At 40.4% G+C, this 19,221-nt stretch overlaps 1 protein-coding gene across 2 annotated transcripts in view; it reads right to left on the reverse strand.

Moving 5' to 3' along the window:
- SERPINB12 (serpin family B member 12) overlaps positions 1–18,623 on the reverse strand; it is a 38,031-nt gene extending 19,408 nt beyond the window's left edge. The window contains exon 1 of one of the 2 annotated variants that reach the window (XM_080821999.1): positions 17,793–18,623. The gene's annotated coding sequence lies outside the window, so the exon portion shown is untranslated. Of the gene's footprint in view, positions 1–5,202; positions 5,271–17,792 lie in introns of those variants that run through there. The other variant, XM_080821998.1, reaches the window with a different exon arrangement.
- Between the last annotated feature and the right edge of the window lie 598 nt (positions 18,624–19,221).

Genomic DNA, 19,221 nt, shown 5'->3' on the forward strand with positions numbered 1-19,221 from the left:
CTCTGCCTTCAGCTCAGGTCATGATCTCAGGGTCCTGGGATCGAACCCGGAGCCGGCTCTCTGCTCAGCAGGGAGCCTGCTTCCCCGACCCCACCACCTGCCTCTCTGCCTACTTCTGTTTTCTCTCTGTCTGTCAAATAAATAAATAAATAAAATCCTTTTAAAAAAAAAGAAATATTAGATGAAGACTCACTATTTCATACTCATTCTGCATATACTCTGCAGGCAGCTATAATCAATAGAGATGCTACTTTGCAGAATCAAATTTTGATTCATTTTCCAATGCATTAGAAATAGTCCACTTATTAAAACTGGTTTCCTTTATGGTGAAAGTGTAAAAGTTTAGATGAGATAGATTTTCTAACAACCCAAAATATTCTGGGGGAAATTGTTCTTCCTATACAGTAGGAAGAAAAAAAGTTCTATCTCCAAAATATTTCATGTCTTATAATTTTCATAATTCCCACAGAGCTATTAAGAACCCAAGAATGAAGTTCCAACTTTACACAGATAGATGCTATACTGCTAGAATAAATAGTCAGATCTGGCTAAAGCTAACTCAGTGATAAACTGTCTTTAGAAACAGAGAAATAGTTGTGAAAGATGCAACCAAGAGCATTTCCAACTTAAGTTACAAAAGAGAAATGAAAACTCATATTATTTAAAATATAGGTAGTCTAAATATTATACCATTTTATATTACAGAAATCATAAAAAGATAAAATACAATCTGTCAAGTATGGAAGGATTTTTATAAAATTATTCAAACATCTACATTTTTAGAAAATTGATCAGATACATCAGACATCTGACCAGGTACGTGGAGGCCAAATGAGGTGACAGATGTTGTTAATATCTCCCAGCAAGCATCGCCACATTTACAAAAACTTCGACATGTCTCTTTTTTAAAAGACATTGACTTCATAAAAATAGCATGCCCTTTGGTTTCAATTAAATCTCTTTTGGGTTTCTATTATTTTCCAATGCAATGTTCATTGTTAAAAATGCTATTAGGTAATGCTTGCATTTACCTTCTTGTCTTTAGAGTTGCTGCTAACAGCTGGTCAGGTAAGTTTCAATCCACACCCCGGCAGGAATGGAAATTTATGAACTCTGCCCCTCCCACAATGGCACTTGTCCAAGTGCCATTTTGGAATCCGGGGTAAAATTGTCATTGATTGATTAAAGTGGGGAGGGAGAACACAAATGTATGGTATATATATATATATATATATATATATATATATATGTATAATTTTTTAAAACAACTTCACACGGTCTATGCTTTCCACTAAATTAAATATTTAACTTACTATATTTGTTTTTTTTTTTTTTGCTATTTCCAATTGGGTCTCTTTTTAGAGGCCCCCTTATAATTTTTGATCCACACCTTTCAACCCAAATCCCTACACTACAGAGAGAAGCGAACTATTTTTGCTTCATATAACCATTGTCTTGGACATTCTCTTATACTCCAATTTCTGTATTATTCTAACCTTTTTTTTACTTATTCCATAGGATCTGCAAAATGCATGTTAAGCTATTATAAATGGTTTGTTATTGCTATTTTGTTCCTTTAACAGTCCTGTAGTGCAGATGGGGGGTACTATTGAATTTATCAACTAGAACAGCTGAATACCATTCAGTGGGTAGAAATTATCAAGGCCTCCTGACAGATGAAATGGGGAGTGCTTTCTAGAGGAAAACTGATTTGCTAGGAAGTAAAGAACTGATCAACTCCATGCCGGCATCTCCAGCAAGTCTGTCCAGTTTCGCCTCCACACCACGTGACCTGCTCCTCTGCTTGTCCTATTTACTTCCTCAAGGAACTCGAGCTCCAGACCCTCATTTTCTTCCTTACTTTCCTTCCCTCCCTCCCTCTTTTTCTCCCTTCCTCCCATCTTTCCTTTCTTTCTTCCTCTTTTTCTTATCAGGATTTTAATGAAGTTTTCATGGAGCAAATGTATTCCACAACTGAAAAAAACAAAAGTTTTAAAACTGAGCCAGATAACTTCTGATGTTGCTTTTAGTTCTAACACTCTACAATCCTGATTCATTTATGACTACAAACATGGGGGTCCGTGAATCAGCAACAAAGGTTGAAACTAGAGGAAAGTGAGAAAAAGTGAAAATTTGCAGACCTGACGTGATTTAAGGACAGAATGAGGCCTCCTTTCTGGCCTGGTTCCCTTTCGACAGGCTCTGTCTTCCTTTTCTAACTCTTTGTCAGACAACAAGATTTCTGAGCCCCAACCCTATAAATACAATTATATTAGACAGGGAAATTCTCCTTTCTGGCCTGGTTCCCTTTTCGACAGGCTCTGTCTTCCTTTTCTAACTCTTTGTCAGACAACAAGATTTCTGAGCCCCAACCCTATAAATACAATTATATTAGACAGGGAAATTCAAAAGAAAACTTTTTAAAGTGAGTATGTAGCCATTGTGGAGAACATAAGCTTCTTATCTATATTATATGTATATGTACACAGAGAATATAAGCTACTCGTGCAGCTAGAGTGAAACAAGTAAAAGCCAGTTTTATAAGGCAAGATACTGACCAATGGAAATTCATAGCTGAGCATCAAGAAGGTCTCTCAATTATCAATAGTGAACATAGAAAACCAAATATGTTGTTAATTCTCTTCACTATTTCATTTGAAAATTGCTGTGGGTTTTTTCTCTAAATCCTTCCACAAAATTCTAAAAACTGTAATTTTTCAGTTGAATTTCATCACTGGTTAAGAATTATAAATGGCTGGAAAATTTTAATAGGTTAACCGTTAATATTTCATGCTAGTTGATCAATAACTATTGCACATGGCTACTGTCCAGCATTACCTTTCAAAAAGGATACTATTTACATTTACAACAGGGTGATTTTTTTTTTTTTTGGTCTGATTTTCTGGATTTAGGGTTGTCACGTTTGTCCTTGCTGGCTCTGGTACTCATACCACGTTGGGCTTCCGGGTGCCCAAATTCAAAGCTTGTTTGAATATCTTTAATCTAGGATTGAATCTGTTTATCCTTTCAAATAACCCAACAAAGATCTGACTACAGATGACTGTGCCCTGCAAGGCTAAAAATTTGGTGTGGTATGATTGGTCAATCAGGAATGATGCAATCCGCCGCTAAATGTAGCTAAATCTTAAGGGAAGGAGGGTAATGAATCACTAAGGAGGGTGTGAGAATTCATCAAACACCTACTATGTGCCAAGCATTGTTTGTGATTTCACGGACATCATCTCATTTGAGTGAAGAAAGTCAGTCTCTCCAATATCAACGACTTAAAGCGCCAGAGAGTTACACTAGAGTTTGAAGGAATTTTGGAGGTCATCCACGTGCCAGTGCTGCTAATCGAGGCAAGCTAGGAGGGTTTTCCGTGTCAACAGGCTGTAAGAACGTGATTTCATCAAGGGTAGAGTTAGGTGGCTCCTCCTAGGTGTGTTACAACTCATCCTCAGTTATGAACCAATCTTTTAACTCTTTAGTAACTAGTCTTTTTCGGCTTGGACTTAAAACTTCAAGAATCCCAGAACAATTCACCAAAATCTTTGCCAGCTTGTGATGGAAAACAGTATGATTAACATTCTCTCTGATGTGATAAAAACAGTTTTTGAGATATCATAAGGGGGCTCTTTTTCCATCTAATTTTACATCATATTGCTGAGGAAACAGAATGTTTATGGGGAAAATATCAGCATAGAGGTTTTGGTCTAATGAAAAAATACATCCTTTATCTAAAGTAGATGATTGACCTCACATTCATCATGTTATCCTCCAAACTTAAAAGGCTAGTATAACATCAAAAATATATGCATATACCATGAAAACGACAAAAACAACACAAGTAAACACTAAAGCACACTAAGCTTGTTTTAAAACTTGCAATCACCCTTGAGATACCAATCACCCTTCCCATCGAAGCCCTCCGTTCTCCTGGATCCCGACCTGAAGCCTCCGGGCTTGAAACAACACTGGCTGCCTGCCCTAAAGGGACAGAGACACGGAGACCGAAGACGGCCAAAGCTACAGGATGGCAAAGAACACGACACGGGACGAGCAGCACATTTGCAGTCAGAACCTCCGGACCCTGTGCTGAATCCTACTAGCCAGACAACTAGCAAATACCTCTTGCACTTCAATTTTCCCACCCATAAAAAAAATAGGAATAATAATATGGCTTCCCTTGCTCTACTGTGTTACACAAATATTAGCACTACTAGCATAATTATATAGAATTAGTACAGCATAAATGGTTTTTCTTTTCATTTCTGAGCCAGATCTATATGACATCTGTCTATTTCTTCTGTAATTGAAAATCAGAGCTTCAACCAGACTACAGCCTTCAGGTCAAATCCAGCCCACTGCCTGTTTCTGTAAGTGAATTTTTATCGACACACAGCCATGCCCATTCATTGACTACTATCTATGGCCGCTTTCCAGCTACAGTGGCAGAGCTGAGTAGTTGTGAAGAAACCACAGGGCCTGCAAAATCAAAAATAGTTACTGTCTGGCCCTTTATTGAGAAGTTTGCCGGTCCTTGCTTTAAATGATAAAACATCATCATTTTTAACACCCATGAAATTGTTATAGCCTTATATATACAACCTCTCCTTACATAAAACAGATGTTATAATACAGATAAGAAATACAGTTTTGTAAATTGAAAATACTCATTTGGGTTTGACCCTGATCCCGGGCAAAACTCTAGAACTCTTGAGTATCACATTAAAATAATAGCCCAGACATTCATTTGGTAAATAACTATTTATTGCATGCACACACCATGTGTCAGGCATATCCAGTGAACAGGAGCTCGACTGCTCCTCGACTCATGATGCCTAGCGCAGCAGGAGCTTACAACCCAGATTGTCTTACCTGCATCTAGATGTAATAAACATTTCCAGAGGACCCACTATGTCACAGACCCTTCCACATCATTACTTCATTCAGTTCCTCCAATAAGCCAGAGAGGAAGACATTGTTTTCCCAACAAACAAATGAGAGAGCTGGGACTCAGACACTTTAAGTTGCTCACAGTCATGATGCTGGAAAGTAGCAGGATGACAGGATGATAAAGGAGGACCTCCCTTGCACTCTATGCCAAAAATAAAGATCTTCAAACATCTCACTTCAGCACTGGGACAACTATTCCCAAAGTCACCTGTACCATCAACCACTCACCCACCTCCCAGTACGTACCTGGAAGCCAGTGAGAACTGTCCCCAGCTACGGTTTGTGCTCTGACAAAGTCAGTTCAATTATCACACAGAGGAGGGAGCAGCCAAGTCCTACAGCCTATGAAAACTGGTAAGGATGGGTGTTGAGCAAGTAATTCTGTGACTTTCTAATTATGACCATGAATCACAATGATGAACCTATAAGACGGAGGAGAGGAAAAAAGACCTACATTTATGGTCATTAGCTCAATGAATTTTAAATTAATTATCTCTAAGTCAGTTATCACTCCTTTAGAATAGATCATTCCATGGACACAGCCTCTCTTTAAGAAGTTGTCCCCCAGCCTGCTGTTTTCGGGGAAACTATGGGTTACAGAGCAAGCCTTTAGAAAGGGCTGCTAGGAAACCCTGGACTTCTTTCTCTGTTCCTTATTCTCCCCCAAACAACTTAGAAAGACCTTTCAGCACTGTGAACCTCCATAAGTTCATAGTTTGTAAACTGAATACACAAAACCCAAGAGGAATGGTTTTCCTAGCGTATCCCAACCGACTCCCAGCAAATGGATTGAGTGGCAACGGAACTCTACGGTCTGAGCGGAGTATGAAGCGAAGGCAAGCGCAGCTGAGAGAGAAGACTCAGGTATTACAAACCATGTTCTCTGTGGCCGTATCACCGTCCCCATCATGATGCAACTCCACAGGGATCTAGAACAATTCACTGAGCATCCTCGCCAATTACTACTTTCCTTCTCACCTCAGACAAAACCCAACCAATGGACAAATTCTCTCCCCTCTCCCCTTGATTTCCCCTGTTCTTTCTCTTTCTTTCCTCCTCATTCCCTCTCCCCTAGTTTCATCTGACCCATTTCCCCCTGGTCTTGCTCTTTCTCCCTGAGTAAGGCTATTTCAGAGGAAATAATTCACCTACAAAACTCACCAAATATTACCTATCAACACAGAGAAACACTGGGTCCTTTTCAAGAACATGGTTCATATATTGTTAAGGAAAATGACACATCCTAGGAGGACTTTTATTTTTTTAAGCTATTTTGAGGCCAGTTAGTCCATTTTGCAGCTTACAGCAAAGCTATGGCCTCGAGTTTCCATAGAAAGGCCCTTCCTCTTTATGTAATTCAAGGGCAGCGTACCTGATCTTCCACGAAACCCATCCCTGAGCTGTGACTGAGTGAGAGTCATAACTGAGGAGCTAATACTCTCTACAATTATATCAGAAGTGAAGACCTTATCCCATTACAAAAGAAAACTCTGAAATTCTATGGAATGTTAAAATTGTGAACTCCTAACCTATACACTAGAGAATCTGAGAATCTAAAGGAATTTAAAGTAGCATGTAACTTGCAAGTATGAAATTTGTTTTCTTAGATAAGTCAAATTTAACCCACAGAATGTAACTAAGAATATAACTGCAAAAGTAATGAAAGTTTTGAATTAGAAAGATAGTTAGAAATTTGGTATAATAGGGGTGCCTGGGTGGCTCAGTCAGTTTGGTGTCCAGCTCTTGATTTTGGCTCAGGTCATGATCTCAGGGTCCTGGGATCGAGCCCTGTGCTGGGCTCCATGCTCAGCAGGGAGTCTGCTGGAGATTTTCTTCCTCCTCCTCTCCCCTCCTCACCCCTCAACTCTCTCTATCACAAATAATAAGTAAATCTTTAAAAAAAAAAAGAAGGAAAGGAATTTGGGATAGTAGACTATAAATGAATTTTAAATAATACATATTATTTGAGAGAATTAAATACATTCAGTCATGTAAATAAAAAATAATTACAAGTTCATCAAATCACAATTTTCTTTTTTTCTTTACATCCTGTTTTTACATAGTTAAGCCCACACTACATTCTAGTTTTATGTCTTCCTTCTGTTTCATTTAATACTTCACCCTAATTGTTTCTCCAAATTTTAAAATTCTGTTCATAAGAATTACTTTTAGGGACTATGTGAATGTACCATAAATTACTCATCCATTCTTTTATTAATTCAACAATTAGGTGGTTTCCAATTTATATAAATACCGCTACTGAAAGTATTTGGTTTTAGCCTGTTATCTGAATCTCAGATGGTCTTTTTAGCACAGATATCTAAGTAATAAATTAATGGATGAGATTTATGAACATTTTTATACCTGATAATACCATGGCAAATGTACTCCAGAGAAATCCCACCACTGAAGGAGCTTTCATTCCACTGTTCTTTACCATCCAGTTTTTCCTCTCCTAAAACCTGGTAACCAAGCTTCTCCCTCCTAAGAAAGCTCCCTGAGAGAACAGTGGAAAAGGTCAGCATCCTCTACCACTCGTGTTACACCCGTCACTACTTGCGCAACTACAGGAGTGACTGTTTAGACCATCTACGATTCTTTCAAGTCAGATTTTGATCAGCTTTCAACTAGTCTCTCCCGTCAGGGTGGGGACAGGGTTTGACCTCTTAATGTCAGAGGATTCCTAAGGAAACACCAAAGACAGGCTGGAGCCTAGCTTTCTTGTATTTTCCCTGGAGATCTTCCACCTTGTAGCAATTCTGTGCATCCCAAAGTGGCCAACAGTGATGTATGCAGGATAGGTCATTTCAAAACTTACAAAATGAGGCTCACAAAGTTAATCCATCTGATTATATTATTGCACAAAATTAGGCTGGAAAAAAAATCGTGTACATGGGGGTTATCCACGAAGTTGACGAGCTGGTTCTCCCTTCTAACATGAGGGTTCCTGGGAGAACGACCACTCTACCACCATCTGTCTCCCAGCGCGCTTTGGGAATATAACTCCCTTAGAAAAGCTGGGCACTAGATATCCATGTGAGTACCCAAACAAAATGGCAGGATTTCATGGCATTTTGTTTGGAAGCAGAGGGAGGGGGGTAGGAGTAGGAGAGGGAGAAGAGGGAGGGGACAAATGTTAGTTAGTGACACAGCCAGACAAGAAAACAAAGTCTTTGGTGACCCCCACATCCCTTCCTGATGCCCTCTGTTCTCCCACATCCTAGAGCCTCTCCCTATTTCTGGAGATGATGGTGGCAAAACCCCACAACATGCAACACTTCCTGGTGCTTACTCAGTTTTGTGGAAGAAGTGTGAATATTTTGTGCATCCTCTTATCACCCCCCTCCTTTTTAATAGATTTTTAAAGAGCCTTTTTGGGTGTACTGAAAAATTATGCAAGAAGGAAGAAAACACGCTTTCTGGTTTCACACCTTCTTACTGGCTCTGACTGAGCCTTCGGAATGGCCTTGGCTGTGGCTACTGTGGGCAATTGTGGGAGCCCCTGAGGAGAGCCATGGTCACCAAAAGGAAACAATGCGAGGGAAGAAGAAATGACTCTGGTAAATATGAAATCTTGATTTTCTTTTTCTTACAGAGAGAATGGTTGGTAGTCCCAGCCTCCCAGGAGAGTGTCCATAGTTTGAATATTGGCCAGAAATAAAAGAAAAATTTTCAAGAACTTTTTCCTATAAAATTCAATTCAGTTACTTTAGACTTTTGAAGAAAGAGTGAATAAACTATGTGTTAAGTAAGATTTGCCTCATTCTATTTTTCTCAAGTAAACTTTCTCCTTTCAGATACTGTGAGGTCCATAGGCAACAACCTATGGTTGGGTAAGGGCACATGGTTATGTACAAAACCCCAACAACAGAAATATGTGTATCAGTTCAGTCTAATAAGTGTGCTCAAACTTAAGGATCAGGATATTTGTAGAAATTCTTCTCTCAGAAATTCTTCCTCATTGCATAGCACTGACCTAGTCAGCAAAACAGCTGAGACGCCTCTTCACCGAAACCTACTGAGCCTTCTGGTTTCTTAAACGCCAGATGATAAAAGAAATGTCCAAAATTGATGAACAATACATGTCAACTTCAAATTTTCGTGCCACAAAGAAAGGGGACTAACAACAGAAGTTAGGGTGGCAAAGAAGAGAGCCACAAATCAAAGTTGGTGGCAGGGGCGCCTGGGTGGCTCAGTGGGTTAAGCCTCTACCTTCAGCTTGGGTCATGATCTCAGGGTCCTGGGATCGAGCCCCACATCGGGCTCTCTGCTTGGAAGGGAGCCTGCTTCCCCATCTCTCTCTGCCTGCCTCTCTGCCTATTTGTGATCTCTCTCTGTCAAATAAATAAATAAAATCTTCAAAGTTGGTGGCAGAGGGATCAGGGAAGAACCCATCTCTCTGCTTCATCTGTGATATAACAAGAACCATGACCAGTATTTTGCTGAGCCCAAGATGCATTTGTCCTCTGTTCAATAATTCAAGGGAGGGGCACCTCGGAGGCTCAGTTAAGCGCCTGCCTTCAGCTCAGGTCATGATCCCAGGGTCTTGGGATCGAGCACCGCATCGGGCTCCCTGCTCAGCGGGGAGTCTGCTCCTCTCTCTGCCTCCCCAACCTGCTCATGCTTGCACCCTCTCTCTCTCACAAATAATAAATTCTTTAAAAGTAATAATTCAAGGGATCTGATTACAATAGGAAATCAGATTCTTTTTGACCTAACCTGCTTTTTTATTTTTTAATTCCATACTTATTAATTTATTTTTAAACCACTTTATTGAGCTATACCTGACATACAAAAAAAGCTATACATATTTAATGTATATAACATGATGGACTTGAAGATAACTATACACCTGTGAAACTATCACTACAATCTTCAGTTTTAGTCCTCTTGAGACATATTCCCTTTTAATGCCTCACAGGAAAGGATATAATTTTGTTGAGTTTTTTAATATGTATCTAGAAAGCCGAGGCTTCATACTCCAGTAGTCCTTGCGTTCCTCACCTTTGACCTCTAACTTTTGCCTCGCCTCCTTAAGGCTTCCATTATACCAATGAGATATTTTCTTACAACTCAGAATTAAACCCAGAGCATTACACAAACAAAAGAATGAAGCTGGACCCTACCTGACACCACCCACAAAAATTAACTCAAAATTGATCAGACCTAAGTATAAGAGCTAAAACTCAAAAGCTCTTACAAGAAAACATAAAAGTGAATCTTTATGATCTTAGGTTAGGCTGTGGTTCCTTACACGTCACACACACACATACACAAAATAGAACCGAAAGAAAAAGAGCTATACTGGATTTCACCAAAATTAAAAACTTTTGTGCTGCAAAGACACCATCAAGAAATGGAAAAGACAACCCACAAAATGGGAAAAGATGTTTGCAACTCGTGGATCTGGTAAGGGACTTGTATAAAGAACACTTACAACTCAACAATAACAAAATAAATAACCCAATTTTTAAATGAGCAAATGATTTCAACAGAAATTCCTCTGGAGGAGATAAATGGCCAATAAGCACGTGAAAATGTACCCAACACCATTAGTCATTAGGGAAGTGCAAATCCAAACCACAGTGACATAACACTCCATCTCTCACCCCGTTCTGCTTCCCTCGACTCAGCCAAAAGGACTTCTTCACGCTCTAAACCTCACTTTTCAGTGCACAAACATAATACTATTTTTAAATAGTAGTAATAAAATATTTCGAAAGGTCAGTCATTAAATGTAATTCCATAAATATAATTTATCTTTGTGGGGTTTTTTAAACTCCACACAAGGGGATTTCCATAGGACAATATTTAATTCAGATAATTGATGTGATAACTTGTTTGTAGTTGACTCTCTAGAAAATCAGAGTTTTATTGATTTGCTTTAGTCTCCCGAACTTCTAATAACAATTTATTGGACACAATAGAATAATCATACAGTTCATCCACATTCCTAGTGGATTTAGAAATATGGGTGTAGAACTCAGTCAATCAAATTGCTTTCAAGTACTAAACTGTTCCAACTCTCTCATTACCCGTGTATGTCACGGGTCTAGGACATGCCTACTGTGCCTTTCTATCACGTTGCTTTGGCCACACCTGAATACCATTCCTCTGTTGACTCAATCTATCAAAACACAGAATAGAATGCACAGGATGGACCAGGTCAGTACCTGGACACCGGGGACACACAAGTGAGCAGAATATGGTCCCTCCTGGGAGGAACACATCATTTAGTAGGAGAGACTCAGAGTACATTCAATGTCACCCTGCAAAGGTTGGCACATTAGCTCTCTAACAGGGCCCTAGCTGTTCTCTCCAAACAAATCCTAGCTGGTAATCAGTCCACGATATAGACATGCACTAGATGGTACTGACAAATATGTCTTTTTATCTGATAAGTGTATCTTTTCATTGGTAATTTTGTGTTTTATAGTTATGGTCTTTTCCCTTTCAGAGAACAGGTAATTACTCATCTACAGTTTCTTCTAGGTTTTCTTTTTACCTTTTTCTTTTTAGTCCATCAAGAATTTATTTGGTCTATGATGTGGGGTAGGAATATAAATAATACTCAAATACCCACTAACTACTTAGTCAGTGTTCCCAGAACTATTGGGTGAATTACCAACTCCTTCCCCTTTGGTTGGTACTACTTCTCTTACTGGCCAATCAGTTTTAATATATGATAAAGCTAAAACATTGATGAAAGAGAAATAATAATAGTACCAACTTTATAAAATCATTTTAAGGTTGAATGATATAATGTATGTATATAATGTGTTCCACATAGTTCTAGTACATGGGAGTTCTCACACAATATATATCGATTAGCTTAGCCCAATACAGATCAGGTTCTGTCCAATCTAAACAATCCTCATTGGGCACAATGAGTTGGTAATGGAAAAATATGAATGTGTTAGTCCATCCATGTTTCCTTCCTGGCAGTAGGAAAAAGGAAGCCCCCAATTTTTCCTAACATTATCCATTTTTATAAATTTGCTTTAAAATGGTAAAAATGGGATTACCCTCATTTTAATTTAATTCTTGGATTAGTTATAAATTAAGCACTTATTCACATTCATTAGCATTTATCTTTTCTATTAAATGCATTTTTGTATGCATTACACTTAAAATTTGAGTTATTTCTATTTTCTTGATCTACAGATTTTTGTTTGATATTATAAACAAAATGAACTCTATCTATTGTGTTTTTCCATTGCTATCATTTGACCTTAAATTTGATTACACTTTCAAAGTATAGACATTTTTAATTTTTTTAAAGGTTTTATTTATTTATTTGACAGATAGAGATCACAAGTAGGCAGAGAGGCAGGCAGAGAGAGAGGAAGGCAAGCAGGCTCCCCGCTGAGCAGAGAGCCCGATGCGGGGCTCGATCCCAGGACCCTGGGATCATGACCTGAGCTGAAGGCAGAGGCTTTAACCTTTGGCCTTCTTTATACCTTTTCTAGGAAAATGGGTTTTCTTTTTATCTTTTATTTAAAACTAATTTCAAATTTGCAGAAAGTTGCAGGAATGTTACAAAGAATAACTGTATACACTTCACCCAGATTTACCAATCATTAACCTTTTGTCTCATTTGCTTTGTAATTTTCTCATCATATACATATATATATACATATATATATATATCTTTACACAAACATGCCCCTTTGCCCCTAAATATTTTTATATTGTAAGAAAAATTACATTCTCTTACATAAGCCACAGTTATTATAGAGACAAAAAGGAAGGAGATATTTTGAAACTGTAAATATCCTTGTCTTCATCAAATATTTTCAGATTTTAGCAACCATTAATGATTCTTGCTTGAATCAATTATTATGCAACTATTTCAAAATAGTAGTTTTTCTAATTGGTATTTCATCTTTATTTATAAGTTGGCATTCTAAGAAGCCATTCTTAAAATCAGTAAGCCATTAGGAAAAAAAAAACCTAACTGAGCATAGCTTATCTATATTTTGCTTTCAACTGCTCATCTTAAATTTTTTTTAATTTTTTTTAAGATTTTATTTATTTATTTGAGAGAGAGAGAGAGAGCATGAGAGGAGAAAGGTCAGCGGGAGAAGCAGACTCCCCGCCGAGCAGGGAGCCCGATGTGGGACTCGATCCCAGGACTCCAGGATCATGACCTGAGCCGAAGGCAGTCGCCCAACCAACTGAGCCACCCAGGCGCCCCTCATCTGAAATTTTTTAAGAAAAAAAATTGCCATTTGTTTGAGACACTGCCTCTGTTCATAGGAAATCTAAGTGACTCTGGCTGGCTTTTGTTTGTTGGTCATAATGTGGTGTAAATGAGTCTGTTTTACAGCTTCAGTTTCCAAATAAGCTTGCTCGCAGGCACTTGCCTTCCTGAGCCACCCAGTCGTCTTAGCACAAAAGTGCGGTTACAAAGTCATACCGGTCTGGAAAAGAAACTCAAAAGACAAGTACTGATGACTAAGTACAGAGATTCCATATTAGAATATGAATGAGTACAAAGGCACCTGGATGGCTCAGTAATCAAAGCCTGGACTCTTGGTTTCAGCTCAGGTCCTGATCTCAGGGTTTCAAGATCGAGCCCAGCCTCAGGAAGTCCCCACCTCCGTCGTACGGGTGTGGAGACTGCTTAAGATTCTCTCTCTCCCTCTCCCTCTGCCCACCCTCCCACCCTCACTCGTGCACACATGTTCTTTCTCTCTCTCTCTAAAAAAAAAAAAAAAAAAACCAAAACAGAATATGAAGGAAAGAGTACAAATTATTAGAGATTTTACTTGGCTGTGAGTCTCTTCAACATCTATACTTTGTACTGGAAGAAAGAGTAGGGGGGCAGGAGGGAAGCTTGTGAATTCCAGTAGAGTTAATCCTCAGGACACAAGAATACAATCCAAATCTGCAAAGTCTAGCTCTTCTGTGCTGTCCAAAACCATGCTTGCTCATGAAAGCTCACAGAACAAAACAATTTTTGTTTTTGAGTAGTAAGTGATTTGGAAATTTTAGTCCTTCTGTGTAATTAACAGCACAATAAGGCAGGAGGACATGATATGAAAGATTCAGGGTCCTCTCACGTGGTAAGTCTATACGGTCTCCACAAATACTTTTGTTTTTTTAATGAGTCATCACCTTTCAAAATAGAGTATGGATTACTATGGATTTACAGTTGCTTTTGATGACACAAAGAACCATGAGCTCCGACAAATCAGTTTATCTGCCTCCCAAAATAAGGTTCAATCAAATGGGTCTTTGGATCACTGTTTCTAATTCTACAGTGAGTTCTCAGTCATATAAAAATATTTTTTAAAAAACTCTTTTTTCAACTTAAGCATCACTTTTCAAATGGCTTTTGGACACAAAATGCTTTGAAATTTAAAATTTCAAATCACAATTTAGATGGATTGTTTAAAAATGGAAACATACAGCGAAATGGAAACCTACAGCAAAAGCTTGACCTGAACCATAGCTTTGAAAAAAATTAAAACACAAGAATAAAAACTAAAAATCACTGATAGTTGTGGTTGGTATATTGCAGTTTCTAGAGTTCCCCCACAGTGAACTTGACAACCAAGCCGTTGAGAGGAGAGCAGAGCAGTATATCTGAAACTGAGCTTACACACCTTTCTTTTCAAGTAAGTTTTTATTATATAGATGCCAATAAACCCGAACCCTGGTGTTCCTAGAGTGGGGGAAGAAAAAAAATCATATGGCACAAGGTGCATAAACGTATCTTAAATCTAAGAAACCACCAGTTTTACAAAGGGAAGGTAAGAGGCTGCTGAAGTTATAAATACACCATTATGGATGGAAGTAGGCAAAGGAACCTCTCCAAGCCCAGCTCTGGGTCAGCAGTGAAGATCAACATATAGTATTCATTAGGGTCATGAGGTATCTGGATTAACATGTTTTAAAAAAGATTAAAACTATGCCTCCATCTAATTATCAGTAAAATTAAGGGTTTGAGCAATGGGAACCCTCAGTCCTGACATTCTGTAATTTCAGCCTTGAAATTGAAATTGGCATAAGGTATAATAGGTGCCATATTTGTTTCCCTGCGAATGCAATGGGAAGACGACAACTGGACTGACTGGTGATCATACCGAGATGTCAAGGTTGAAAGATCTCATTAAAGGCCATATTCATGATTTTATCTTCTGACACACCCTCAACCATGAGAACTTAAGTCTGGAGTCATTCATACAATAAACATACATGAGGACTCACTTTATAACAAGAATTCATGTTATAAGGAACTTCTATTACTCCCAAGGTCAACTTCTTCGGACTCAGGAAGGTTTAGGGGCACCCTTTGCACAGGCTGGTCCCTGACGAGCAAGAAGGGTGCTGGGGTTTGCTCTTGCTGCTACAGTTGCCATTGTCCTTATTTTGCAATCATGCTCATTTTCCAGCGGAGCCCAGAAGCCAGAATCTATGCCACCCTTAGTGGAACCATGGTGGTGTTCATAGCAGCAACCCTTTAGCAAACTCTTTCACACTAGGCTTCCGGAATATCTGCCTCTACCATGGAGATGATATCCTTGATCTCAAACAACCCTAATCTTGAGAATGAGTGCAGGCCGGGGTGAGGACAGGCTTGCAAAGCCAGGCCAACATCCATATCCCATGAAATAACACCATTCTTAAAATCACACTTGGCTAGAGATTCTCAAGCTGAGTCCCCACAGGGCCCTGGGTGCCACGACATGGATCAAAATGTCCCTTGACTACAATTAAATAACACTTCCCCATTCACAGAAATAAAATAAAGTAAAATAAAATAAAGTAGATGTGATTTAAATAATTTCTTCAACCTTTGGCATTTCTTGAAAGTTAGTTTTATCAGAAGTAGATATCAGATGGTATTGAATTTCGGAGAATGAAAGAAGTAACATATGGTTGCATGTTTCCCATCCACAGGCACTAAACAAGGTGTTTTATTAGTTTATCTCATGTAACCCTCAATACGAGGCAGGGAATAGTCTGTATGTCACGGGCTGGGAAACGGGCGCTCAGAGAGGTTGAGTGAACTGCCGAAGGTCTCTAAGCAGTCACTCTAAATAATGTGATTCCAATCCAGGTGTTTCTTACTCTGAAATCAAGTCTGCCTCAAAAACCATATGCTTGTATTCTGCACCCAAAAAAACAGTAGTGCAAATTGTATGAGGGTTCCCTCCTGCACGAGTTAGGAAACCAGAGACTCAGCGTGCGTCTTTGGCGATTTTGCCCTTCGTCCTTGTGAAGTCGGTACAAATTACGGCCCCGTGTGTTGACCAGAATTTAAGAAGGTCTTCAGGTTTTCAAACTTAAAGAGCTGCATGGCAAGAGAAAATTAAAAGACCCAAGGAAGTGCTCTTCATCTATTTACGGGATGGCTTGTTGTCGACAAACGCCGAACTCTGCTGAGGATTTGGGGTTTGGCAATCCCCAGCTGTCATCCCAGCAAACCACTGGACATTTGGGCAAGCTCGCTATACCCTTCAGGCTACGGTTTTGTGATGAAAACCTTAGGTCCATAGTGCTTTAGGGAACCCTACTGATTATAAAGAATTCTTGGTTCTTTCTGCCAAGGGAAAGAATGTGACTTCATAAGTATGAATTTTATTCATAAGTACATAAGTATGAATTTCTATTTCTTTTTTTTAATATTTTACGTATTTATTTGACAGAGATCACAAGCACGCAGAGAGGCAGGCAGAGAGAGAGAAGGAAACAGGCTCCCTGCTGAGCAGAGAGCCCGATGCGGGCTTCGATTCCAGGACCCTGAAATCATGACCCGAGCCGAAGGCAGAGGTTTAGCCCACCAAGCCACCCAGGCGCCCTGAATTTCTATTTCTTATAACAAAAACAATGTATATGGAAGTGCCTGGCACTTACTTCTCAATAACCAGCAAATGTTTACTAAATACAACCTGAGTCTCTGAAATCTTCACAGTCTACTACCTCCAAAGGCTCTACCAACTCATTTCCCCGCTCCCACTGAAAAATACTGTTCTAATTACTGCCCTTCTGTGAACACACTTCATTTAATTATATGCTTGTCTCTCGAGGGAAGGCCTGAGCCTGGGAGCATGATGGGTTCCATAATCTTGGCGGCCTGATAAGAACGTGCTGACTGATTCCTCTGACTGATAGAACTCAATACCGGCATTGAGCCGAGGGGAAAGGTGTTGGTCTGGATGACAGAAGGTCCCCAGGGCTAGAAGACAGCCTTCTGATGGTCTTCTTGGTGTGGGATGCCATTCACAGGGACTGGCAGGGAGTGGGGAAGCGAGGCATCTGTGAAGAGGCAGCAGCCCCCATGGGGCTCTAACATAGCTGCTCAACTCGGGATCGTTGACACTTGCCTCAGAATCACTCCTGGCACCTGTCTCAAAATACTTATTCTTGATCCTCACCCTAGATAACAAATCAGGACTCCTAGGGATGGAGCCTCGGGATCTGCGTTTAACAAGGCTCTGGGGAGGTTCTGACACACACAGAACTTCTACTATTGCGAGAACGAGCGATAAGGCATCTCATGGCAGCAAGGAAAATGAGAAACCCACCAACACCCAGGCTTCCCGACGGGATTCCACCAGCAAGCCCACGTCCCTGACATAAAAAAGCCTCCCTGTTTTCGTCACGGAATTGCAGCAGTGCACCGCATGGTCCTGGAGTGTAGGGGGAAAGGACAGCCAGGCAACCAACTGGACGGTCAAACTGAGAGAGCGAGCAGGGGGGTGGGGTTGAGGAGGAGGCAAAAGGCAATTAGCCGAAGTTCAAGAAGCTAAATGAGGCTGCAGGTACCGATAGGGTTTTCGTGCTGCAAATAAACACAGTAATTTCTAGAAGCATCTGGTACCTACCTGGTACAGAGGAGATTCTCAACAGACGCCAACCGCCCCACGATTGTCTCCACTGAGTTTTCCTTTCGTGTGCGTTCTGCCAAGGCTGGAGAAGGTTCTAAGGACTTCCACCAGGATGGCACCATCTCCAACCCACACATCTGGTGCCCAGAGGTGACGTCAGGTAAGTGGGGCTGAGTTCGCGGTCTCACCTACCGGGGAGGCTCCCGCAGAGAGGCGTGCTCTTGGGAAAACTGTTGTTCCTACTCATTAAGGCCCAGTGGCACCGGCCTTGGCAAGCCACTCCGCCAAATATTCTGGTCCCCTCGCCCTGAATTGTGGGGGTAAATCAGAGGAACACGGGAGGTAGCATGAGGTCCAGAAGGCCTGAAAGGGGTGAAGCTCTGAAAATTAAGATAAATGTGCAGAGAAGGGTAAGATGATGGCATTTGTCACCGAACGGGCCTGGAAATGGCCTCTGGTTCTCCTCCGTGCCAAGTGGCTCAGACATCACAGGTGTGGGACCAGAGGTTTCTTGTTCTCGCATGGTGTGCCATACTTATGGGCTGGGGCTCCCTTTCATGCCCACGGGGCAATCCGTAGTTCTTTCTAAGTGGTGCAAAGTCCCTGCAAACACCACTGTGCGAGGCTGAGCACCTCCAACCCAACACGGCCCAAACTGAACTCATCTTCTCCCCTAAAGCGTCCCTTCTCTGGTATGGCCAATTCTGGTCAACGGAATCATCATCTGGCTCCTGGCTCAACCAAAAACCTGAATCCTATCTGCTCTCTGCCTCTTTCCTCTTGTATCCAAAACATCCCACCCATGTAAACTCTTACTTAAACCTTCTGGCTCTTCTCTCCTCCCCACCTGTGCTGTGGCTGATTTGCTTAGCTGAGGCCTTGGCATTTCTCACCTGGAAGACTACAGGAGCCTCCAGGTGGCCCTCCCGGTTTCTAATCCTTCTCCCCTCTGATACACTTGCCACAGGGCTCTCTTCTCGAGTCTTCCTCACAAACGAGATCATCACACCCTACCTCCTATTAAATATCTCTACTATTGTCTGCATTGTTTATTGCATTACTGTCCGGAGGAAGATGCTTAAGATGATCTTTATATTATGCCTTGGGCTGTGTGGAGTACTGGGTACTCTGAAGCTTCCCTCCTCTACAAAACTTACTCCTATAAAGCATACTTTTTGATGCATCGTTGGGCTTGCAGTGCCGATAATGTCCTGTCTCTCGGCTGTCCAGTGTGGTTACCACTGGCAATGTGTAGCTACTGATCTCTGAAAATCTAAGAAACTGGGTGTTTAATTTTACTTAATTTTACTAACCACAGACAGCTAGTGGCTATCCTATTGGACAGCGCAATTCCAGAAGCTAAAAACTGCAACAACAAAATCTGTGAGCTGAAATCTGAGCTTCAAAGGGTAAGCAAACTCAAGAA

This window comes from Martes martes, assembly GCF_963455335.1.
Source record: "Martes martes genome assembly, chromosome: 13".
Classification (NCBI taxonomy): domain Eukaryota; kingdom Metazoa; phylum Chordata; class Mammalia; order Carnivora; family Mustelidae; genus Martes; species Martes martes.